Below are 26,125 nucleotides of genomic sequence, written 5' to 3' on the forward strand. Positions count from 1 at the left end.
CAGCAAATTTGGAAAACTCAGCAGTGGCCACAGGACTGGAAAAGGTCAGTTTTCATTCGAATCCCAAAGAAAGGCAACGCCAAAGAATGCTCAAACTACCGCACAATTGCACTCATCTCACATGCTAGTAAAGGAATACTCAAAATTCTCCAAGCCAGGCTTCAGCAATATGTGAACCGTGAACTCCCTGATGTTCAAGCTGGTCCTCAGGACCAGGCAGAGGAACAAGAGATCAAATTGCCAACATCTGCTGGATCATGGAAAAAGCAAGAGTGTTCCACAAAAACATCTATTTCTTCTTTATTGACTATGCCAAATTCTTTGACTGTGTGGATCATAAGAAACTGTGGAAAATTCTGAAAGAGATGGGAATACCAGACCACCTGACCTGCCTCTTGAGAAATCTGTATGCAGGTCAGGAAGTAACAGTTAGAACTGGACATGGAACAACAGACTGGTTCCAAATAGGAAAAGGAGTACATCAAGGCTGTATATTGTCATCCTGCTTATTCAACTTCTATGCAGAATACATCATGAGAAATGCTGGACTGGAAGAAACACAAGCTGGAATCAAGATTGCCAGGAGAAATATGAATAACCTCAGATATGCAGATGACACCACCCTTATGGTAGAAATTGAAGAGGAGCTGAAAAGCCTCTTGATGAAAGTGAAAGAGGAGAATGAAAAAGTTGGCTTAAAGCTCAACATTCAGAAAACGAAGATCATGGCATCCGGTCCCATCACTTCATGGGAAATAGATGGGGAAACAGTGGAAACAGTGTCAGACTTTATTTTTTTGGGCTCCAGAATCACTGCAGATGGTGACTGCAGCCATGAAATTAAAAGACGCTTACTCCTTGGAAGAAAAGTTATGACCAACCAAGACACCATATTCAAAACCAGAGACATTACCTTGCCGACTAAGGTCCGTCTAGTCAAGGCTATGGTTTTTCCTGTGGTCATGTATGGATGTGAGAGTTGGACTGTGAAGAAGGCTGAGCGCCTAAGAATTGATGCTTTTGAACTGTGATGTTGGAGAAGACTCTTGAGAGTCCCTTGGACTGCAAGGAGATCCAACCAGTCCATTCTGAAGGAGATCAACCCTGGGATTTCTTTGGAAGGAATGATGCTGAAGCTGAAACTCCAGGACTTTGGCCACCTTATGCAAAGAGTTGACTCATTGGAAAAGACTGATGCTGGGAGGGACTGGGGGCAGGAAGAGAAGGGGACGACCGAAGATGAGATGGCTGGATGGCATCATGGACTCGATGGACGTGAGTCTCAGTGAACTCCGGGAGATGGTGATGAACAGGGAGGCCTGGCGTGCTGCGATTCATGGGGTCGCAAAGAGTCGGACACAACTGAGTGACTGAACTGAACTGATCTTACCAGGGTCAGGATTAAGTCAGAACCAGAGTCATACCAGAGTGAGGCCTAAGTACGTACCACTGTCAGGCCTGAGTGTGACCAGAGTCAGGCCTAAGTCAGTACCAGAGTCAGGACTAACTCAGGACCAGGCGAGGTCATAGTGAGAACCAGATCCAGGCCTTAGTGTGGACAGAGTCAGGCCTAAGGAAGTACCACAGCCAGGCCTCAGTGAGTACCAGAGTCTGGCCTTACTGTGTAGTAGAGTCAGGCCTGAGTGTGGACCTGAGTCAGTCCTAATGACGACCAGAGTCAGGCCTTAGTGAGGACTACATTCAGGCCTCAGTGTGGACCAAGTCAGGCCTTACAGTGGACCAGAGTTAGGCCTAAGTGAGTACGACAGGCAGGCATAGGAGTGGACCAGGGTCAGGCTGAAGTGAGTATCACAGTCAGGTCTAAGTGAGTACCACAGTCAGTCCTTAGTGTGGACAGGACTAAGCCTTTAGTGTGGTCCAGAGTCAGTCCTTAGTGTGGACTAGAGTCTGTGCTAAGTGAGTACGACAGACAGGCATAGGAGTGGACCAGGGTCAGGCCAAAATGAGGACCAGAGTCAGGGCTTAGCATGCACCAGAATCAGGTCTCAGGATGGACCTGAGTCAGAGTCAGTAAGTACCAGAGTCAGGCCTTATGTGGCCCAGAGTCTGCCTGAGTGTGCACCAGAGTCAGTCCTGATTGTGGACCAGAGTGAGGCCTTAGCCTGGTCCAAAGTCAGGCCTGAGTGAGCATCAGAGTCAGGCCTGAGTGTGACCAGAGTCAGGCATCAGTGTGGACCAGGGTCAGGCCTGAGTGTGGGTCAGAGTAGGCCTGAGTGTGCACCAGAGTCAGGCCTGAGTGTGCACCAGAGTCAGGGCTGAGTGTCTACCAGGGTCAGGCCTGAGTGTGCACCAGAGTCAGGCCTGAGTGTGGACCAGTCATGGCTGAGTGTGCACCAGAGTCATGCCTGAGTGTGACTAGTGTCAGGCCTGAGTGTGCACCAGAGTCAGGCCTGAGTGTGCACCAGAGTCATGCCTGAGTGTGACTAGTGTCAGGCCTGAGTGTGCACCAGAGTCAGGCCTGAGTGTCCACCAGGATCAGGCCTGAGCATGGACCAGAGTAGGCCTGAGTATCCTCCAGAGTCAGGCCTGAATATCCACCAGAGTCAGGCCTGAGTGTGCACCAGAGTCAGGCCTGAGTGTGCACCAGAGTCAGGGCTGAGTGTGCACCAGAGTCAGGCCTGAGTGTGCACCAGAGTCAGGGCTGAGTGTGCACCAGAGTCAGGCCTGAGTGTGCACCAGAGTCAGGGCTGAGTGTCCACCAGGGTCAGGCCTGAGTGTGGACCAGAATAGGCCTCAGTGTCCACCAGGGTCAGGCCAGAGTGTGGACCAGTCAGGGCTGAGTGTCCACCAGAGTCAGGCCTGAGTGTTTCCAGAGTCACCCCTGAGTGTGCACCAGAATCAGGCCTGAGTGTGGAACCGAGTCTTCCTGATGCATGACTATCATTCACTTAGGCCTCACTCTGGTCTACACCAAGGCCTGACGCGGGTACCCACTCAGGCCAGACTCGGGTCCACACTCAATACAGACTTGGGTCCACACTAAGGCATGGTTCTGGTCCACTCTCAGGCCTGACTCTAAACCACTTAAGACCTGACTCTCATCCACTTTAAGGGCTGACTGGTCCACATTAAGTCTGACTCTAGTTCACACTTAGGCCTGACAGTGGCCCACTCTCGGGCCTGACCGTGGTTCTCACTGAGGCCTCATACTACTCCCCACCACAGCCTGACTCTAGTCCACACTCAGGCCTGAGTCTGGTCCTCAGTTAGGCCTGATTCTAGTCAAGGCTAAGGCCTGCTTCCACACTAGGGCCTGAATCTGCTGTGCACTAAGGCCCGCGCATCATAAATCAGTGCAACCCCGAATAAGTTATCATTACAGCTGGCATGAGCTTAGTCAGAAACTGACAGAAAATTTCAGAGCTATTATCCAGCAATAAAAAATAAATTAAAAAATCATGTATGTGTATAAATTCTCAGTCATTGTGCTCCATGCCTGCAGAGAGAGCTGGAGAAAAAGTAATATTTTAGAAGACAGCCACACCCCAGCGATATCGGCAGCTCTAGTTTCAATAACCAAGACAGTGAAGCAACCTTCGCTTAGAAGGAGAGATGACAGACAAAAGAGACGCAGCACAGACACACAGGGCGATATTACTCTACACAGTATGCGATGAAGTAGCGCCTTTTCCAGCCACGGTGACAGAAAACGTACGGCCGTGATCTCGGGGAGACAGCAGTGAGCGGGCCTGGAGAGAGATCTCGGCTCCCTGCCCGGAGCTGAACCAGGGTGCCCTGGATGGAAAGCAGGACTGCCAGCCCCGAGACCGCCTGTGGCCAGAGTGTAGAAGCAAAGCGACCCTCGGTCGTTCCCTGCTTTGAACCCAAGAATATTTTAAGGAGGCAAGAAGCATAAATACACATAGAAGTCCATTATTATCGACACAGCGTAACATCTCAGAGAGCACAGAGAAACACAGGGTGTTTAAGAGAGAAGCAGCTCAGGGATAGAGAACCGAGAGAAGTGTGCGTGTCCTGCGGAGAAGCCCAGGGAGAGCTGACGTGAATCCCGCATTGAGGACCGTCCTTCCGGGTCTTTGGTTACCTTTGAGCAATTACCTTCTCTCTTTTTCACACCTGACTGGTCCCTGCACCCTCCCCAAGATGTGGGCACGACATTTGTTAAGATTGATCCCCCCACAGAGGCCTGTGGGTGCATGTCCACACTTATTATGGGATGGGGCCCTCTCCCTTTTCGGTCATCAAGGAGGCTTCCTGCCCTTGTACAGAGAAGTCTTCTTTGACTTCAGGAGTGGGCCTCTTATCTCTTTACTCTCGCAGACTTCAGCTTCTGCCACTAGATTTGTCCTTGGAGTGTGTGAGTGAGAACACAGCTTCAATTTCAATCCACTTGACAAATACCAGCTGTCCAGCCCAGAGGCCCCTCCATCTCCTATGTCAAATCCTGCTGAGAGACATGAACCCCAAAAATCTTTATTGGGAGGCTGAAGGGTGAAGGTCTGTCTTCTGTAGCTTCTTCAGGCTGGCACGTGTCTCATAGACCCTACCTAGCTGGGGTCATGGAGCTCTCGTTCTGCCTCATTCGGGGGCCCCAGGGTGACCTCTATTGTTATCCCCACAGGATCTGTTCCGAAGAGTAGCTGGAACCATTATCTTGATGTGAAACCATCGTAATCTGAAAGAGACAAACATAAGAAGTGGATTTAAAAAGTCAGGGGCCAAAGATCTGTGATTAATGATCATAAATTATTGTGAGCAGGAGCTACAGCGGGAGTGAGAACCAGGTTACATTTTTTAGCAGTTTTGATCCTGTCCAGATAGACTCAGCACTGGTGGTACCCTCTCCACAGGCATGGAGCCTTGTGCTCTGGTCTTGCACACTGCGGATGTCTTCTGTATTAGCCCAGAGTGACTGACGCAGGTGTGACAGACTCAGTTTCAAGTCGTTGGAGGAGTGACAACCTGAACAGTACTATAAAACATCAACCACAATTTTTTCCCAGGAGAATAAGCTGGGTTCCCAGTCCAGACCTGGCACTTCAAGGAGACCGGTAGCCAGTTGTCCAGTTTTGCCTAAGTAGGTTCTAGCTGCTGACGTGGTATTCACACATTAATCCACATATTAGTCAGAGCAGTTGTCACTGTTACTGACTCTAGTGCTCCTGTAGATGTGAGAAGAGGCAAGAATCTGGGCTCATGAGAACCTTTACTGAGAGCATCTGACTGTCTGAAGGCCTGTTCTGTGAGCTTCCCCAGCACGGATGTCCCGTTCCCGATCTCCCCACTGGGTGCCTTCCAGGGCTGCTGAAGGGCAGCCGCTGCAGCGGGTCCTGATTGAGTCCTAGCAGAGGCAGACGGCAAGTGCCGCTTCTCAGCTGGCACTGCCCCTTCGTGGCAATCTGACCGTGGTTTTGGGGGCGCTTCATGTCCATTTCCTCCCATGGTGCTAGGAATGCTCATGCCTAGCTCTGGCAAAGAGTCTGCTGACAGGCCACTCAGTGCGCTGTTATGGGACTAACCCCAAAAAACAGGAGCCAAGAGACGCTGGATCACCTGTCTCACCAGCCTCTATGGTCCGTGAAAACGTTCCCTCTTGTTGCTTCTTCCCATAGCTAGAGTTTCACTATTACCCTCACTGATCGCATATCATCATTTTATCAGAGGCTCAGTCACACATTTGGCAACACAAGAAACAATTGTGCAAAGCAGGCAGAAGAGGAAATAAGGCAGCTAGCAGTATCAGTAGGACCACAAGCAGGAATCTGAGGACCTGCTTTAAGCACAGTCAGTATGTCCCAGGTGCTCTGACTTAGTTTGTTAAATAACTGTAGCCTGGGGTTAGTCTCCTGGTTGCAGACCATGGAGATCCTGACCCTTATCCAAAGGCTGATTACTGAGATAAGTTTTAGAAATACACTTAGGGAGCCCCTTACTAATTCAGTTCACTCTCATCAGCATTATAACATAAACACAAGGAACTATGTCATAAGACTTTCTTAGTAAACATAGACCTCAATTAACAAGACCAGAATTTAACATTTAGTGAAACGCATATTTTTTTTCCTAAAGTTGCCTCTATTTTCACTAAACTAGGCCAAGACTAATTTGTTTTAAGAAATAAGTTTGGTGTGCTGACCACATAGACTTCTTCTACACTGACTCTGCTGTAATTCCTCAGGAGTCTTAGACTAAATCCCCAAAAGGCCTCTCAAGGCCAAGATTTATTAATTGGTTCTACTTTCCCCCATTTATAAATGACTGACTGTAGAATAGAATGATCATTACTTTCTTACAACAACATTTCCAGTCTTTATATTTTCTCTCACTGACAACACATATCCGACTTGCCATACACACTGAAACATTTTCCTTGTCACTTTAGTAGATCTTGAGTCCATGATTTTTAATCTTTAAAAAATTAACCCCTAAAAAAAAAAAAATTAACCCCTAGTGAAAATCAAGAAGAAAGCGATTGTGAACTATTTGCTGCATTGGCAGTCTCTGATTAGCAAACTCAGGAACATATTTTAGAACCTCTAAAAACATGTATTTTTCCAAAGTACAGTTTTTCTCCATGTAATACAAGGCACGTGTCTAATAGATATATGTCTATGTATAACTGAATGAAGTTCCTGAAAACCAAAAAAAAAAAAAACAACCCACATCGGAAATCACGTCTACTCTAATAGAGTATAAAAATTTAAGTTACCAAAATAATAAAAAGAGTGGGGCATGAAGAAATGTTGCCACTTTGTGGCCACTTTGGGTAGCGACAATTTAAAACCTGTGAAGATGGGAACGTAATATCCCCAGGACTTCAGGGATGCAAGGGGAAAAAAAACCTGTCGTCAACGAACGACCTTAGGTAGATCCTGGAAAAAGAATTCAAAACCTGGCAATTGGTCAAGAAGCCAACCTTGGGAGGTAAGTTTTACTCACACTCTTTCAAAATAATCACACGAAAAGATTTCGGTATCACTGAAACTTCCTGCTGCTGCTGCTAAGTTGCTTCAGTCGTGTCCGACTCTGTGCGACCCCATAGACTGCAGCCCACCAGGCTCCCCCGCCCCTGGGATTCTCCAGGCAAGAATACTGCAGTGGTTTGCCATTGCCTTCTCCACACTAAAACTCACAGAAATTCAAATCAAAACTACAATGAAGGTATCACCTCACTCTGATCAGAATGGCCATTGGTAAAAAGTCTGTAAATAAGAAATGTTGGAGAGGATGTGGGAAAACGGGAACCCTCCTACACTGATGCTGGCAGGGTAAGCTGTTAACCGTCAGCATGGAGGAACAGGCTGGAGGTTCCGCAAACTAGTGAAAAGACGATGAAATTACTACACTGCTTAACCCCCTGCAGAAAAACATACGTCAAAGCAGAGATCTAAATGGAGGGATGGATACTATAAAGCTCTTGAGGAACATATACAGAACATGGCTTGATATAAATCGCAGCCAGTTCTTTTTGGATTCATTCTTAGAATAATACAATAAAATCAACAAATGGGACTTCATTAACCTTAAGAGCATTTGAGCAGCAGGGTAAACTATAAATGAAAGAAAAAGACAACCCTCAGAATGGGTGGGAAAAAAAAGTGTTTGCAAATGGAGATACAAGGAATTCATCTCCAAAACACGCAAACAGTCCAGGTAGCTCAATTAAAAAAAATAAAACAATGGAAAAGTGGGCCAAAGATCGAAATGGGCATTTCTCCATAGAAGGCACCCAGGTGGACATAAAGTATGCAAAAGATGCTCAGTGTCCCTAATCATTAGAGAAATGCAAATCAAAAGTTCAGTGAGATGTCACTTCACACCAGTCAGCATGGCCATCTCAAAAATTCGACAACAATAAATGCTGAAGGGGGTGTGGAGAGAAGGGAGCCCTTCTACCCCAGATGGGAATGTAAATCAGTGCATCCACTCTGGAGAACAGTACGGAGGGGCTTTCAGACACTCAGCAACAAAGTACCATGTGACCCAGCCATCCCATGCCTGGGCATGGATCCTGGGAAAACGGAACTTTCAAGACACTGCACGCCAACCATCATGGCAGCACTGGATACACTCGCCAAGATATGAAAGAAACCTGAGTGCAGAAGGACAGGTGACTGGTTAAAGAAGCCGGGGTCAGGTCAGCTCAGTTCAGTTCAGTCGCTCAGTTGTGTCCGACTCTATGCGACCCCATGAATCACAGCACGCCAGGCCTCCCTGTCCATCACCAACTCCCGGAGTTCACTCAGACTCGTGTCCATCAGGCCAGTGATGCCATCCAGCCATCTCATCCTCTGTCATCCCCTTTTCAGTGAGTCAACTCAGATACACAAACCCAGACATAGAAGGATGAAAGGAAGCCACTTCCAGTCACAGGGAAGGGCCAGAGACCATCACACTAGATGAACTAAGTGAGACGAAGTATCGCCTGTTATCACTTCTAGGCGGAATCCAAACATGGAAACAAATGAGCTTCTTTACAAAACAGTAACAGCTTCATACACTTAGTAAAGAATCGTGTTACCAAAAAGGAAAGGCCAGGTGCAGGGAGAAACATATGTTGAGAATAACATATACACACTACTAGTTATAAAATAATCCATAAGGACCCACTGTAGAGCACAGGGAACCCTACTTTGACTGTATATAACCTATATGAGAAAAAGAACCCCAAAAGAGCATATATACATCTATGTATAAATGAATAACGTTGCTTTAGACATTAAAAAAAAAACCCACAACAGTGCAAATCACCTATATACTCAAATTCAAAATAAACATAACAGGAAAGAAAGAAAGACAAAAGAGCTGCTGACTCTGTTCCCCTCGGGCCTTGGGGACCTGGGCTGGCATCACGTCCCTGGGGCCTGAGCAGGCTAGGTCCCCAGGCGGGGCTGTCCTGGGGCTGAGGGCGCTGGGGAGGATATGCCAGCCAATCAGCCCCCCAGCCCGGTCTCCAGATCCTGTGGGACCCTCCTGCAGCAGCACTAAACCTAGTGCCCCCAAAGGATGGTGGGGTCTCTGGGCTGGAAGAGCTTTGCAAAGTGCCCCGGGCCCCGTGTCTCCTGGTGGTGGGGTTCCCACCTCCAGCCTCCTTCCTTAGGGTCACCCCACTGAGAGGACAGGTCCCTCTGCAGAGTGGTGTTGCAATCATTGGCACCGCCTGGGGGATGAAGGGTAAGAGGGAAGAAATAAGGAGACACAAGCCTTAGGGCTTCCCAGGTGGCGCTAGTGGTAAAGAATCCACCTGCCAATGCAGGAGACGGAGGAGAAACGGGTTCAATCCCTGGGTCGGGAAGATCCCAGGGATCCATTCTTACTGACAACCCAGAAACCAGATTTGCCCTAAGGCTCTGGTTGCCCAGGTAACCAGAGGGGGCATGAAGACATGCTGCCACCTTGTGGTTATTCCCCGTAAGAAGCACTTGAAAACCGGGGCTATTGGGCTCGGCTCTAAATGACACCAGCCGAGGGGCCGCCACGCCCATCCCGATGGCTGGAGGCGTCTGAGGGGCGGACGGAGGCGGCGGGCGCGGGGGCGGGCGCGGGAGTGGAGCAGCCGCCGCGGGACCGACCGGACCGAGCTTCGCCGGCGCACCTGCCCGCAGCGCCCGCGGAGCGGCCGGAGCACGACCACCTCCCGGAGCGGCGGCTGAGGCGGCGGGGAGCGGGCGCGGCAGGCGGGACGAGGCGGCGAGCCTTTTCTCTGTTGCAGACAGTTTTACATGTTTGGGAGAACAGACCAGCAGCACTTCTGAGTTAAGATCTCAGACTCTTTGAGGTGGCTTTGAAGAGCACTAAGATTAGAAGATGAGTGAACTTGACCAGTTACGGCAGGAGGCTGAACAGCTTAATGACCAAATTAGAGATGCTCGGAAGGCGTGTGCAGACGCGACTCTCTCTCAGATCACAAACACTGACCCTGCGGGAAGAATCCAGACGCGCACCAGGAGGACGCTGAGGGGACACTTGGCCAAGATCTATGCCATGCACTGCGGCACCGACTCCAGGCTTCTGGTCAGTGCCTCGCAGGACGGTAAACTTATTATCTGCGACAGCTACACCACAAACAAGGTTCATGCCATCCCTCTGCGCTCCTCGCGGGTCATGACGTGCGCTTATGCCCCTTCTGGGAACTCCGTGGCCTGCGGAGGCCTGGATAACATCTGCTCCATTTACAGTCTGAAAACTCGTGAAGGGAATGTCGTGTGAATCGTGAGCTGGCTGGACACACAGGTTACCTGTCGTGCTGCCGTTTTCTGGATGACGATCAGATCGTTACCGGCTCTGGAGACACCACCTGTGCCCTGTGGGACATCGAGACTGGCCAGCAGACGACCACATTCACCGGACACACCGGGGACGTCATGAGCCTTTCACTCGCTCCGGACACCAGACTGTCTCTGGTGCTTGTGACGCTTCAGCCAAACTCTGGGTCGTGCGAGAAGGGGTGTGCCGGCAAACCTTCACCGGCCACGAGCCCGGTATCAACGCCATCTGTTTCTTCCCGAACCGCAACGCATTTGCCTCTGGCTCAGACGACGCCACCTGCCGGCTGTTCGACCTCCGTGCGGACCAGGAGCTCAGGGCCTACTCCCACGACAGCATCATCTGCGGGATCACCTCCGTCTCCTTCTCCAAGAGTGGGCGCCTCCTTCTCGCAGGGTACGACGACTTCAACTGCAACGTCTGGGACGCCCTCAAAGCCGACAGGGCAGGGGTCTTGGCCGGGCATGACAACGGCGTGAGCTGCCTGGGGGTAACTGATGACGGGATGGCCGTGGCGACGGGGTCCTGGGACAGCTTCCTCAAAATCTGGAACTAACCCTGACAGCAGGTGGACGCCACAGTGACTGGAAGACCGTTCCAGCCTTGGACCGTTGCAGATAGCATTTCCTATCTACCCCTACTAACGCGGACGCCCTGCACCCCTCAGAACTTCAAAAGCGCAAGACCTTCCCCTCACTTACTGCTGAAACCAAGAGCACAGTTCCCACTGAGAGAAGAATCTCTGTGCTGTAACTAAAACGAATCGTGCATTCCTTCTGGGACCATTGTCTTTGTTTTCCTTTTTTGTTTGTTTTGAATGAATTTAAAAGGAAATACTATAATAAAAATGTTAACAAGAAGGTAAAAAAAAAAAAAAATGACACCAGCCCTAAAGAAATCTTCCGGGGTAAATCACATGAAGAGAATTCAAAACAGGGCTGACTTTCAAGAAGCCACTTTCCGGAGGTTAACTGTACTCCCCCATAGAAGGTAAAAAGCCCGTGGAAAGATACTCATCATCAGTAAGTAGTAAAGAAATGCAAATTAAAACTACCATGAGCCATCTTCTCACACGGCTCAGAACGGCCATCCTCAAAAGATCTTCGAAGCTTAAGTGCTGCCGAGGGCGAGGGGAACACGGAACCCTCCTACACCGTGGGCAGGGTTGTAAATGGGTGGGTGCAGCCATGAAGGAAAATATCTGGAGGCTCCTTGAAACACGAAATAGAGAGTTACCACGTTTTCCAGCAATACCACTCCTTGCTTTGATCTGGAAAAACTCCTAATTCCAAAGAATATGTACATTTCTATTTTCAGGGCAGCACTATTCACAATAGCCAAGTCAGAGCATTAACCAAAAATCGACAGAAAAATGAAGACTAACTGGCCCATCTGTACAGTGGAATACACTCAGGAAAAAAAAAAAAAAACTACCATGAGCAGCAGCATGGATGTACTGAGAGATTATCACTGAGGTATGAGTCCAAAGGCAAACATCCTAAAATAGTACTGAAAGGTGGAAGCCAGAAATTCATGCAAATGAAATAATTTGCAAATAGAAACAGACTCAGAGTTAAAAATCAGCTCATGATTATTTTTTTAAAACGTTGCAGGAGGGATACACTAAGAGGGATTAAAATGCTCACATCACTACATATCAAACAGGTCATCTAAAAGGACCAACTGAACAGCACAGCAAGTTGAAGGAAACACACTGTGATAACCTTCATGGGAAAAGATCCCCCAAAAGAACAGCGGTACATCTATTTATGACTGAATTAAGTTCCTGTACACCTAAAACAAACAGAGTCGGAAATCAACTCTATGAGAAAAAACTAAATTATCCCAAAAAGTGGAGGATGAAAAATGCCGCCTTGTGGCTGCTTTTGGTAACAACTGAAAAACCTGTGCTGACCAAAATACACCTGTTCTCAACAAATGTCCTGGGATAGGTCCTGGAAAAAGAATTCAAAACAGGGCAGATGGTCAAGAGGCCAACGTAACTTGTTAATAGCCAGGACAGAGTGCCGGGGTCCAGCCCCGGTGGATCCAGGGTGATTCGAAGGTGGGGACGGAGTCGGCGTCTTTGGAAAAATACATATTTAATCACAGATATAGAGAGATTAGAAATGGATAGTGTAGTAGGAAGATCAGTGGAGAAAAGGAGGCTGAATAACTTGGATTACGTGGAATAGCATCCATGCTCCAGATGGGAATTCAGCCAGAAAAACGGGAGCAAGAAAGAAGCGACATGGGGGAATCAGTCTTTCCGGAAACTGATCCGATTTCTTTATTTTTGGGTTTGCTTATATACCTTTTGTTACACATAGGGATGAATACAGAGTCACGTGGGGGTCAGCAGTCCTGACCTTTATCAAAATCAGGTGCTTCACATAAATGTATATAAAAAAAAGGTCTTAGGGATATTACATCATCTTCTGGCCATGAGTGAGACCTGCTGACATTTTATGATCCTTTCTTTCTGATAACCAAAAAAACTTATTTCTTCCAAGGGTGTTTTTTCTTAAACCAGGCACCACCCTCCAAATAAAGTTACATTCCTATAGGGTGAGGGTGTAGTGAGTTACAATCAAGAAAGGAATTTATTCAACCCAAGGTTAACATGATTAGTCTTAAAGGTTAATACTTATTTCTCCTATATGCTTAAAGGTTAATACTTATTTCTTCCTATATGCTAGTTATATTCATTATAAGGGTAGGGAACATGGAGATTTAGCAGCAAACATCAACCCAACAAATGAAAATCCTTTCACCAATGCTCCCCTTAAGATCTATTTAGTCTTAAGATATGATAAAGTTACATTCTTACGCAGCAAGGACACAGTGATATATAAGTACAGTGATCTATTACAAAAGAGAAAATCCATTAACTCAAAAAGTCTAGTATTGCTAACATCAAAAACTACCATATTTCCTTTGCTATATTCCAAATACATTGATTAATATATTCCCAGGTGCCTAAGGATATAGAGGCCTGGTGGCGATCATTGACTCAACAAGAAGAAAAAGTCCTACGCTAATTAAGACTCTCAAAATACTCCAAAACTCTCTGTGCTGTTTATGGTTGAGAGGTAGTAAACAATCATGTGCCTAGTGGCGGCAGTAAGGATAATCCTGTCACACAAGCTAGTCTGTCAGCAGAGAGGTTTGACCTGAGACATCCTTGTCCCACCCAGCGCAGGGAATTAGCAACAATTATTGACACAATAAATGAAGAACCCTTCACCAAATAATTCCTAACCAACCCATCATACTAATAATTTCTAACTCCCCAAAAGAATTTGCCTTTAGTAAGTCTAAAACATCTCATGCCTCTCAGGTTGGGAGGCTGTAAACAATCACATGCAGCCGGACAAACCTATACAGGCGGGCTAGATAACCTTCAGAGGAGTCCGTAAGCTGAAACACTCTTGTCACGCCCAAGAATTTTTATTGCCTTGGAGCTGCACGTTTACTCCTTCTCAGAGAGAAACAGTTATGGGGGAGAGCCCCCCGTAAAGTCAGAGGTGTAGGTGAGAGCATAAAGCAGACTCTGGTTTTAGGGCTGATGCTCGGGAACAGGGGGTTTCCTGAGGCTTGATCACGCCTTTGCGTATGCCAAGCCTTATTCCTCACGACCTTTGCCATGGGTGGAATTCCTCACGCTGGCCCCCGGCAACAGAGGACAGGGAGGAGGGTCCTTAAACAAGCAAAAAGAGAATGAAATTACAACATTCTTTACCCATTTAAAGAAAAACTCCAAATTAGTTAAAGAAGTAAATGGAGAGACAATTACTCCCTACCATTAGAGGAAAGCATAGGTAAAACAGGCTTTGACATAAATCACAGCAAATTCCCTCTGGATCCACCTCTTAGAATAATGAAAAATAGAAATAAGAAAAACTCAGCAAAGGTCTTCATTAACTTTAGAAGCACTTACACAGCAAGGGAAACCATAACAAAAGAAAATGACAACCCTCAGAGTGGAAAAAAGTTGGCAAGAAAATATATCAACAAGTAATTCATCTGCAAAACAAGCAAACGGCGCATGCAGCTCAAAAAAAAAAAAAAAACCCAACAAAAAAACAAACACACACACACACACACACACACACCAGAAATGGGCCAAAGATCTAAATGGATATTTTTTCAAAGAACGTATCCAGATCGCTATAGTTCAGTTGAGTTCAGTTCAGTCGCCATTTCCTTCTCCAATGCATTAAAGTGAAAAGTGAAAATGAAGTTGCTTAGTCGTCTCCAACTCTTAGCGACCCCATGGACTGTAGCCCACCAGGCTCCTCTGTCCATGGGATTTTCCAGGCCATAAAGCTCATGAAACGATGATTCATAGAGAAATGCCCATCAAAACTGCAACGTGGTATCAACGCACACCCCTCAGAACCGCCATCTTCCAAAAGCTCTACGAAGTTTAAATGATGCGGAAGGTGAGGCAAACAAGAAGTCTTCCTACACTGTGGGCGGGGATGTAAATGGGCGGGGGGCCGCAATGAAGGAAAGCAGTGTGAAGACTGCTGAAACACATTAAACAGAGTTACTGCATGATCAGGCAAGCCCACCCATTGCCTTAGGTTCGGAGAAAACCTAATTTAGAATGATACTTGCAACCCTATTTTCAAGGCAGCAATATTGACAATATTTAATAGAGAGCCTCCCCAGTGGCTGAGCTGGTAAAGAATCCGCCAGCAATTCGAGACCTGGGTTCAGTCCCTAGATTGGGAAGATCCCCTGGAGGTGGGCGTGGGAACCCACTGCAGTATTTCTGCCTGGAGAATCCCCAAGAACAGCAGAGCCTGGCGGGTTACAGTCGATGGGGTCGCAGAGAGTCAGACACGACTGAGCGACTAAGCCCAGCACAATAAAGAGCATCAGTCGAAATGTCCATCAATAGAGGAATAAAGTCACTGACCCATCTATGCACGGGAATCACTCAGCTGTCAAAAAGAGCGAAAAAATATCATTGACAGCAGCATGGATGGACCGAGATTTATCATAGTGAGTGAAGTCAGTCAGGAAGGGAAATAAATATATCACGGGTGGAATCTATAAACTCATACGAATGAAAGAATTTATAAAGACAAACAGACTCTCAGACTTAGAAAACCAACTTATGATTATTAAAAAAGAAGAAAAACAGGTACAGAGAGGGAGACATTAACAGGTTTCGATTAACATATACTTATAACATATTATCAGGTAGATAATCCAAAAGGACCTCCTGAATAACACAGAGAAGTCTACCAAACACACTGAAAGAACCAACCTGGGACAAACCAGAAAGAGAATAGATACAGTTCTCTATATAACTGAATCAAGTTCCTGTAAACCTGAAACAAGCACAACAGCGGAAATCCACTCTACTCCAGGAGAAAATAAATATTAATTTAGCCCACAAAACGAAACAGCGGAGCGTGATGTGCTGCCCCCATGTGGCCTCTTTTGGTAACAACAGTGAGAAAACTGCGGACCGGCACTTAACAGGCACCAGGACCAAGGGCTGTAGGAAGACGCACCCGTCCTTAGCCGAGGCCCTCGGTGGGCTGGGGGAAGATTCAGAACAGGGCCAGTGACCACACGGCCCATCTCAAAAGATCAGCTTTACTCACACTGTTTTTAACAATATCACATGAAAAGCTTTCAGCATCGTGAAATGTTACAGAAATGTAACTCAAAAAAGTACAAGGAGGTATCAGCTCATACAGGTCAGAACAGCCTTTGTCAAAAAGCCTTAAAAACGATAAAGGCTGGAGAGGTTGTGGAGAAAAGGGGGCCCTCCTACACTGATGCTGGGGCTGAAAGTTGCTAACAGCCACGACAGAGGACGGAGTGGAGGGTCCTTCAACTTGTGATCAGCGAAAGAATTTACATCTCTCCCTAACTGCTGACAGATGAAGGACTTTCAAATCGAGTAAAGAGTTTTATGTAGGGATGATTCCTCTAAATCTCTTGAGGAAAATATATGCACAACACACTTTGACATAAATCACAGCAAGCTCTTTTTGGGTCTCTTAGGCAGAATAGGGAAAAGGAGTCCAAGATGGCGGTGGCTACAAGACAAGGAAGGGAAAAGCCCGCGAAAAGGAAACAAAAGAAGGCCCGAGGACCGGAGTGAGGACCTCAGGGAAACCAAACAACACTCCTGGCTGGCCCAGTTTACACAGGACAGGCCCAGGGAGAGAGAAACATATAAACAGAGGGGCCAAAGCCAGCTCGCTCTCTCTCCAGCGCGCTGGGGTGCTCTTCTCCTCCGGTCTTTAGATCAACGTGCCCTCACGCCTTGAAGATGGATTTTCCTGCTATCTTCTAAATAAAATAGAGCTGTGACACTGAGCTGTAACACTGATTTGTCTAAGAGCTATAACATGGTCCATTCGAGAACTGAGAGCTATAAAACGGTCTATCCAAGACCTGAGAGCTGTGACATGCCGAGTGGGTTTTAATGTCCGTCACTCCAAATCTTTGTTGTGATGAGACAAAAAATCAAGGAACATACACTCGCACGACAGATCTATATTCAGAATTATTAAAAATAAAACTAAACTAAAAAAAAGGCACCTCATTAACCTAAAAAGGTTTTGCACAGGAAGGGTAACCCTAAAGGAAAGAAAAAGACAACCCTCAGAATGGGAAAATAAACGTTTGCGACCGAACTTAAAAATAAGGAATTGGTCTCCAAAGATGCAAAATGCTCACACAGCTCAAGATTAAAAAAAAAAAAAAAAAAAAAAAAAAAGAACGCAGCAGGAATACAGGCAAAGGTCTAAACGGACATTTTAAAGAAGGCATCCAGATGGCAATAGAGTGCATGAAAAGATGCTCAGGACCACACTTACAGAAATGTCAATTGAAACCTCAATGAGGTATCACCTCATGCCCCTCATACAGCCCCCCAAAGACCTACAAAGGTTAACTGCTGCGAGAGCCAGGGGAACAGGGAATCCTCCTACACTGTGGGTGGGGAAGGAAATGGGTAGGGGCGGCCACAAGAAAACAGTATGGACATTCCTTACAACACTAAACATAGACTTACTACCTGATCTGGCAAGGCCACCCCTTGCTTTATATCCAGAGAAAAGCATAATTGAAGATGATAGTTGCACCCTTATTTCCAGGGCAGCACTATTGAATCTCCAAGACAGAGCATCAACCAACGTGTCCATCAGTAGAGACATAAAGAGGAACCTGTCCACTGAAACACTGGAATACACTCAGCTATCGGAACAAATGGAAAAACGTCATTTTCAGGAGCATGGATGGACTGAGAGTTTACAATACTGAACGAAGTCAGTCTGAGAGAGAAAGCAAACTATCACACACATGGGGAACTGATAAATTCCTCAAATGAACCAATTCATAAACAGAAACAGCCTCACAGAATTAGAAACATACGTTTATGATTATTTCTTAAAAAAAAGGTTGGGGAAGGGAGACAATAAAAGGCGGGAATTAACAGATACACGCTACTTACTGTCAGATCATCCAAATGAAGCTACTGAATAGCACAAGAAAGTACAAAACACACTGAAGGAACCTATATGGGAAAATACTCCGGAAAAAAACAGAATAGATATACCTCTATGTATAATTGAATCAAGTTCTTGTCAACCTAAAACAAACACAGCAGAAACAACTCTACTTCAATAGAAAATAAAAATTAACAGCAGTAAATAAATTCACTGAAATAAGTAATTGTGCAGCATAAGAAAATGCTGCCGCCTTGTGGCCGCTTTTGGTACAACAATGGAAAATCCTGGGCTGAGGGTACTTGCTATTCACGAGGACAGAGGGGCTCTAAGGAAGAAACACCTGCCTGTCCTAGGTGCGTCTGGGAAATTTTCAAAACAGGGCAAAAGATCACAAGGCCGATCTCCGAAGCCCGTTTTACTCACACTGCTATTAAAAATATCTCATGAGAAGCTTTCAACTTTGTGAAATGTTATCGCAATGTAAATCAAAACTACAATGAGGTATGAGCTCATACTAGTCAGAATGGACTCTGTCAAAAAGTCTTAGAAAAAAAAAATGCTGGAGAGGTTGTGGAGAAAAGCGAGCCCTCCTACGCTGATGCTGGGATTGTAAGTTGTTAACAGCCACGATAGAAGACCGGGTGGAGGTCCCTTAAACAAGGGGAAAGTTAAAGCATTTACATCTCTGGCTAACCAATTCCACACAAACTCCAAATAGAATAAAGAGTTACCTGGAGGGACAATTACTCTAAACCTCTAGAGGAAAATATAGGCAGCACACACTTTACATAAACCACAGCAAGATTTTTTTTTTTGGATCTACATTCAGAATATTTCAAAATAATACTAAACTTTAAAAAGGCATCTCATTAACCTGAAAAGCTTTTGCACAGGAAGGGCAACCCTGAAGGGTAGAAAAAGACAACCCTCAGAATGGGAAAATAAACATTTGCAGCTCAAGTTAGAAACAAGGAATTCATCTCCAAGGACACAGAGTGCTCACACAGTGAAAGTGAAACTCACTCAGTTGTGTCCGACTCTCTGTGACCCATGGACTGTACAGCCCATGGAATTCTCCAGGCTGGAATACTGGAGTGAGCCGCATTTCCCTTCTCCAGGGGATCTTCCCAACCCAGGGATCCAACCCAAGTCTCCTGCATTGCAGGCGGATTCTTTACCAGCTGAGCCACCAGTGAAGCCCCTACAGCTCATGAGCAAGGAAACAATCAGCCCAGGAGAAAAACTGGCAAAAATCTAAATAGACATTTCTCCAAAGAAGGCATGCAGATGTCCATAAAGCACATGACAAGATGCTCAGGACCACTCTTAGAGAAATGCCAATCAAACTGCAACAAGGTACCACTGACGCCCTCAGAAGAGGCATCCTCCAAAAGATCTCCAAGGATGAAATGCTGCAGAGGGCAAGGAAAACAGGGACTCCTCCTCCATCCCTGTGGGCAGGGATGGAAATGGGGGGGGGGGGGGTGCAGCCACAAAGGAAAGCATTATGGAGATTCCTTAGAACACTAAACAGACTTACCGCATGGTCTGGCAAGCCCACTCCTGGTCTTAGATCAGTAGAAAATCAAAACTGAAATGATAGTTGCACCCCTATTTTCAGGGCAGCATTATTGACAATATCCAAGACAGAGCATAAACCAAACTGTCCATCAACAGAGAAATAATGAGGAAATTGTCCATCAAAACGCTGCAGTCCACTCAGCCATCGAAACGAATGAAAGAAAAAGTCATTTTCAGGAGCATGGATGGACCGAGAGATTTATCACACTGAGTGAAGCCAGTCAGAGAGGGAAAGAAAAGGATGACATACAGGGAGAATTGACAGATTCCTCAAGTGAACCAATTCATAAACTGAGACAGACTCACAGACATAGAAACACGAGTTTACGATTGTTTTTTAAGGTTGGGGAAGGGGAACAATAAGAGATTGGGGCTTACAGAGACACACTACTTATTGTCAGAGAGATAACTGAAATGGACCTACTGAAGAGCACAGGGAAGTCTACTCAACACACTCAAAGAACCTATTTGGGAAAAGACCCCGAAAAAGAGGAGAATAGATGTACCCTTATGTATAACAGAATCAAGTTCCTGTCAACCTAAAACAAACACAACAGAAATCAACTCTGCTTCATTAGAAAATAAAAGTTAACCATAATAAACACCTAATTGTGCAGCATAAGGAAATGCTGCCGCCTTGTGGCCACTTTTGGAACAGCAATGGAAAATCCTGTGCGGATGGCACTTCATTTTCATCAGGGCTGAGGGGCTCTAAGGAAGAAACTTTGGCCACCTCATGAGAAGAGTTAACTCATTGGAAAAGCCTCTGATGCTGGGAGGGATTGGGGGCAAAAGGAGAAGGGGACCACAGAGGATGAGATGGCTGGATGGCATCACTGACTCGATGGACGTGAGCCTGAGTGAACTCCGGGAATTGGTGATGGATAGGAAGGCCTGGCGTGCTGCGATTCTTGGGGTCACAAAGAGTCGGACACGAATGAGCGAGTGAACTGAACTGAACTGAACTGAAGGAAGAAACACCTGCCTGAAGAAATGTCCTAGGTGCGTCAGGGGAAAAAGAGTCAAACTAGGGCAAAAGATCACGAGGCCGATCGCCAAACTGTTTTACTCACACTGTTCTTAAAAATGTCACATGAAAAGCTTTCAACTTTGTGAAATGTTATAGAAATGTAAATCAAAACTGCAAATCAAAAATGTAAAAGGAGAAGAGGAAAGATATACCTATTTGAATGCAGAGCTCCAAAGAATAGCAAGGAGAGATAAGAAAGCCTTCCTCAGTGATCAGTGCAAAGAAATAGAGGAAAACATAGAATGGGAAAGACTAGAAATCGCTTCAGGAAAATTAGAGATACCAGGAGAATATTTCATGCAGAAATGGGCAAAATAAAGGACAGAACTGGTAAGGACCTAACAGAAGCAGAAGATATTAAGAAGAGGTGGCAAGAAAACACAGAAGAACTATCCAAAAAAAATCTTAATGACCAAGATAACCACCATGGTGTGATCACTCACCTAGAGCCAGACGTCCTAGAATGCAAAGTCAAGTGGGCCTTAGAAAGCATCACCATGAACAAGCTAGTGGAGGTGATGGAATTCCACTTTAACAGGAATTCTGTTAAAGTCCTGTACTCAATATGCAGGGAAATTTGGAAAACTCAGCAGTGGCCACAGGACTGGAAAAGGTCAGTTTTCATTCCAATCTGAAAGAAAGGGAATGCCAAAGGATGCTCAGACTACTGCACAATTGCACTCATCTCACACACCAGTAAAGTAATGCTCAAAATTCTCCAAGCAAGGCTTTAACAGTATATAAACTGAGAACTTCCAGATGTTCAAGGTGGATTTAGAAGAGGCAGAGGAGCCAGAGATCAAAAGGAGGGGAACCCTAAAGGAAAAACAAAATAACCCTCAGGATAAAAAAATGTTACAACCAAGGTGAAAATAAGGAATTCATCCCCCAAATATGCAAACAACCCATGCTGTTCAATTAAAAAAGTGGTGGAGGGCAAAGATCTAAATGGATATTTCTCCCCAGAAGACATCCAGGTGGCTATAAAGCCCATGAAAAGGTGCTCACATTGCTAATTATTAAAGAAATTAAAATCAAAACTACAAGAACATATCACCTCACCCAGCTGAGAGTGGCCTATCTCCTGAGGTTTACTAACAAAATGGCAGAGAGGACGTGGAGACACGGGAAGTCTCCTACAATGATGCTGGCAATGTAAGCTGTTAACAGTCAGGATGGACAGGGAGGAGCTTCGTTAAACAAGGGGAAAGGGAAAGAATTTACGTCTCTCCCTAACTACTTACAGAAGAAAAAATCCAAATAGCTTGAAGAGTTAAATGGACAGAAGATTACTCTAATCCTCTTGAGGAAAATATAGGCAAACACACCTTGACATGAATTACAACAAGTTCTTTTTGAATCTATGCTTAGAATAATTAAAACTAAAACTAAACTTTAAAAAGGCACCTCATCACCTAAAAAGCTTTTGCACTGCAAGGGCAACCTAAAGGAAAGAAAAGACAACCCTCAGAATGGGAAAATAAATGTTTGCAACAGATGTTTAAAATAACGAATTCATCTCCCAACATACAAACTGCTCACGCAGCTCATGATAAAGCTGAAATACAAAACAAAACAAAACAAAACAAAAAAACCCCTTATCAATCCAGTAGAAAACCTGCAAAGATCTAAATGGATGTGTCTCCAAGGAAGGCATCCAGATGGCCATAAAACACATGAAAAGATGCTCAGGACCACTTTTAGAGAAATCTAATCGAAACTGCAATGAGGTATCACCTCACACCTCACAGAATATCCATCTTCCAAAAGGTCTACAAAGGAATCATCTGCGTCCTACAAAGGTTAATTGCTGCTGAGGGCGAGGGTCACAGAGAATCCTCCTATACTGTGGGCAGGAGTGTAATTGAGTCCGTACAGCCACAAGGAAAAGAGTATGGAAATTCCTTAAAACACTAAATACAGACATACCACTTGAACTGGCAAGTCCACTCCTTGACTTCAGTTCAGTTCAGTCACTCAGTGGTGTCCGACTCTTTGTGACCACATGAATCACAGCATGCCAGGCCTCCCTGTCCATCACCATCTCCTAGAGTTCACTCAGACTCACGTTCATCAAGTCCGTGATGCCATCCAGTCATCTCATCTCGTCCCCTTCTCCTCCTGCCCCCAATCCTTCCCAGCATCAGAGTCTTTTCCAGTGAGTCAACACTTTGCATGAGGTGGCCAAAGTACTGGAGTTTTAGCTTTAGCATCATTCCTTCCAAAGAAATCCTAGGGCTGCTCTCCTTCTGAATGGATTGGTTGGATCTCCTTGCAGTCCAAGGGACTCTCAACAGTCTTCTCCAACACCACAGTTCAAAAGCATCAATTCTTCAGCACTCAGCCTTCTTCACAGTCCAACGCTCACATCCACACATTAAAATGATAGTTGAACCTCAATTTTCAGGGCAGTGCTATTGACAATATCTAAGACAGAGCATCAACCGAAGTTCCATCTATAGAGAAGTGAAGAGTCACCTGTCCATCTAACAACTGGCATGCACTCAGCCATCCAAAAGAATGAATGAATGACATTTTCAGGAGCATGGGTGGACTGAGAATTTATCATACTCAGTGAAGTCAGAGATGAAAGAAGAAGTATAACTTAGAGGGGGAATCTATAAATTTATACAGATTAGTTAGTTAAGTTGCTCAGTCATGTCCGACTCTTTGTGACCCCATGGACTATAGCCCACCAGACTCCTCCATCCATGGGATTCTCCAGGCAAGAATACGGATTAACTAACTATAAACAGAAACAGACTCACAGACTTAGAAACCCAACTTATGACTTAAAAAAAAAATGTAGTGGCAGGGAGACCTTGAGAGGTTGTGGTTAACAAAAACACACTGTTTATTACCATATAGATAATGCCAGTCGACCTACCAAATAGCACAGGGAAGTCGACTGGATACGCAGAATAGATATACATCTGTGTATAACTGAATCATGTTCTCATAAACCTAAAACAAACACAACAGAAATCAACTCTACTCCGATAGAAAATAAAAATTAACCAAAAAAGAAAAAAAGAGAAAGAGAGATACCAAGGGAACATTTCATGCAAAGATGGGCACAAGAAAGGACAGAAACAGTATGCACCTAACAAAAGCAGAAGACAGTAAGGAGAGGTGGTGAAAATACACAGATGATCTATACTGAGTTTCCCCTGTGGCTCAGCTGGTAAAGAATCTGCCTGCAATGCAGGAGACCTAGGTTCAAACCCTAGAAAGGTTGGGAAGATCCCCTGGAGAAGGGCAAGGCTACCCACTCCAGTATTCTGGCTTCGAGAATTCAACAGACTGTATAGTCCATGGGGTCACAAAGCGTTGGACACGACTATTAAGGAGAGGTGGTGAAAATACACAGATGAACTATACTAAAAAGATCTTATGACACTAGATAATCCCAATGGTGTGACCACTCACCTAGAGCCAGAAATCCTGGAGTGAGAAGTCAAGTGGGTCTTAGGAAGCATCACTATAAACAGAGCTAGTAGAGATGATGGAATGCCAGCTGAGCTATTTTAAATTACAAAGGATGATGCTGTTAAAGTGCTTCATTCAATATGCCAGCAAATTTGGAAAACTCAGCAGTGGCTACAGGTTGGAAAAGGTTAGTTTTCATTCCAATCCCCAAGAAGATCAATGCCAAAGAATGATCAAACTTCTGCACAATTGCACTCATTTTACATGCCAGCAAGGTAATGCTCAAAATCCTTCAAGCTAGGCTTCAACAGTATGTGAACTGAGAATGTCCAGATGTACAAGCTGGATTTAGAAAAGGCAGATGAACGAGAGATCAAATTGCCAACATCCACTGGATCACAGAAAAAGCAAGAGAATTCCAGAAAACATCTACTTATGCTTCATTGACTATGCGAAAGGCTTTGTGTGGATCACAACAAACTGTGGGAAATTCTTCAAGAGATGGGACTACCAGACCACCTGACCTGCCTCCTGAGAAATCTGTATGCCGGTTAGGAAGCAAAAGTTAGAACTGGACATGGAACAATGAACTGGTTCCAAATTGGGAAAGGAGTACATCAAGCCTGTATATTGTCCTCTGCTTATTGAACTTATATGCAGATAACATCATGCAAAATGCCAGATTGGATGAAGCTCCACCTGGAATCAAGATTGCCAGGAGAAATATCAATAATCTCAGCAAAGAGGAACTAAAGAGCCTCTTGGTGAAAGTGAAAGAGGAGAGTGAAAAAGCTGGCTTAATACTCAAAATTCAAAAAACTAAGATCATGACATCCAGTCCCATCTCTTCATGGCAAATAAAAGGGGAAACGATGGTAACAGGGAGAGACTTTATTTGCTTTGACTCCAAAATCAATGCAGAGGGTGACTGCAGCCATGAAATTAAAAGATGCTTGCTCCTTGGAAGATAAAGCAATGATAAACCTAGACAGCATGTTAAAAAGCAGAGACATTACTTTGCCAACAAAAGTCCATCTGGTCAAATCTATGGTTGTTCCAGTAGTTATGTATGGATGTAAGAGATGGACCATAAAGAAGGCTGAGTGCCAAAGAATTGATGCTTTTGAACAGTGGTGCTGGAGAAGACTCTTGAGAGTTCCCTTGGACAGCAAGGAGATCAAACCAGTCCACCCTAAAGGAAATCAGTCCTGAATATTCACTGGGAGGACTAATGCCAAAGCTAAAACTCCAATACTTTGGCCACTTGATGGGAAGAGCCAACTCATTGGAAAGGACCCTGATGCTGGGAAAGATTGAGGACAGGAAGAGAAGGGGACGACAGAGGATGAGATGCTTTGTTGGCATCATCAACTCAATGGACACGAGTTTGAGCAAGCTCTGGGAGTTGGTGACGGACAGGGAAGCCTGACATGCTGCAGTCCATGGGGTCACAAAGAGTCGGACATGACCGAGCGACTGAACAACATTGTGGTCTCGGGAGAGAGGAAGGCATTGTAGAATGTGAAAAGAGTCCAGGATGTGACTTCCCAAAAGACTTTATAGAAAGCACATTTAATGTAGTAGGCAATAGTTGAAACCTAGATCCTGAGATCTCCATCAGAATAACACTCAGTCAAACATAAGGATGGACCTCTGTCTTTATGAGGAAGGCAGCATGATTTTATAAGAGTAAGCTGAGAGAGTGACCTCTAGTCTAGAGCGAAGGAGGCAGAGAGCTCAAGAAAGAGGAAGGTTAGAATCATGTGAATCATCAGGAAGCTTTCTGTCTATATTCACCAACTCCCATTTTTTCCTCAAAAGCAGAGATCGTAAACTCTATTGTAGGACACAGATGATTCCAGGAGACATTCTACGAATGAAGGAATCAAAATCCCAAGGGTAGATAAGGGATTCTGGAAGGCAGCTGTCCTCACCCGAGAAGGCCAGGTTCCCATAGTTCTCTAACATCACATCCCTGTACAATTTCCGCTGACCGAGGTCCAGGCACTCCCACTCCTCTTGAAAGGTTGTTGCTGAACCACAGAAGATGCCGGGATTCTTGGCCTCTGGAGGAGAATTTGATTCATGGCCAGAGACGAGGCTTGATCAGTCAGAGCTTTTGTGTAATAGAGTTTTATTAAAGTATAAAAGAGATAGAGAAAGCTTCTGACATAGACATCAGAAGGGGGCAGAAAGAGTGCCCACTCACTAGTGTTAGCAAGGGAGTTATATACCTTTTAATTAGTTATCCCAATGAAACAAAAGATTGTCTGGTGGTTGTAAAGATCTTCCTAGACCCACTCCCATGATTTACATTTTAAGATAACAGGATTAGCCAGAAGGTTTTCAGGAA

At 45.3% G+C, this 26,125-nt stretch overlaps 1 protein-coding gene and 1 pseudogene across 1 annotated transcript in view; one reads left to right on the forward strand and one right to left on the reverse strand.

Moving 5' to 3' along the window:
* LOC138419578 (zinc finger protein 85-like) overlaps positions 1-26,125 on the reverse strand; it is a 66,486-nt gene that overhangs the window by 18,596 nt on the left and 21,765 nt on the right.
* On the forward strand, positions 9,742-11,126 carry LOC138419150 (guanine nucleotide-binding protein G(I)/G(S)/G(T) subunit beta-1 pseudogene; annotated as a pseudogene).

This window comes from Ovis canadensis, chromosome 14 (genome assembly GCF_042477335.2).
Source record: "Ovis canadensis isolate MfBH-ARS-UI-01 breed Bighorn chromosome 14, ARS-UI_OviCan_v2, whole genome shotgun sequence".
Lineage (NCBI taxonomy): Eukaryota > Metazoa > Chordata > Mammalia > Artiodactyla > Bovidae > Ovis > Ovis canadensis.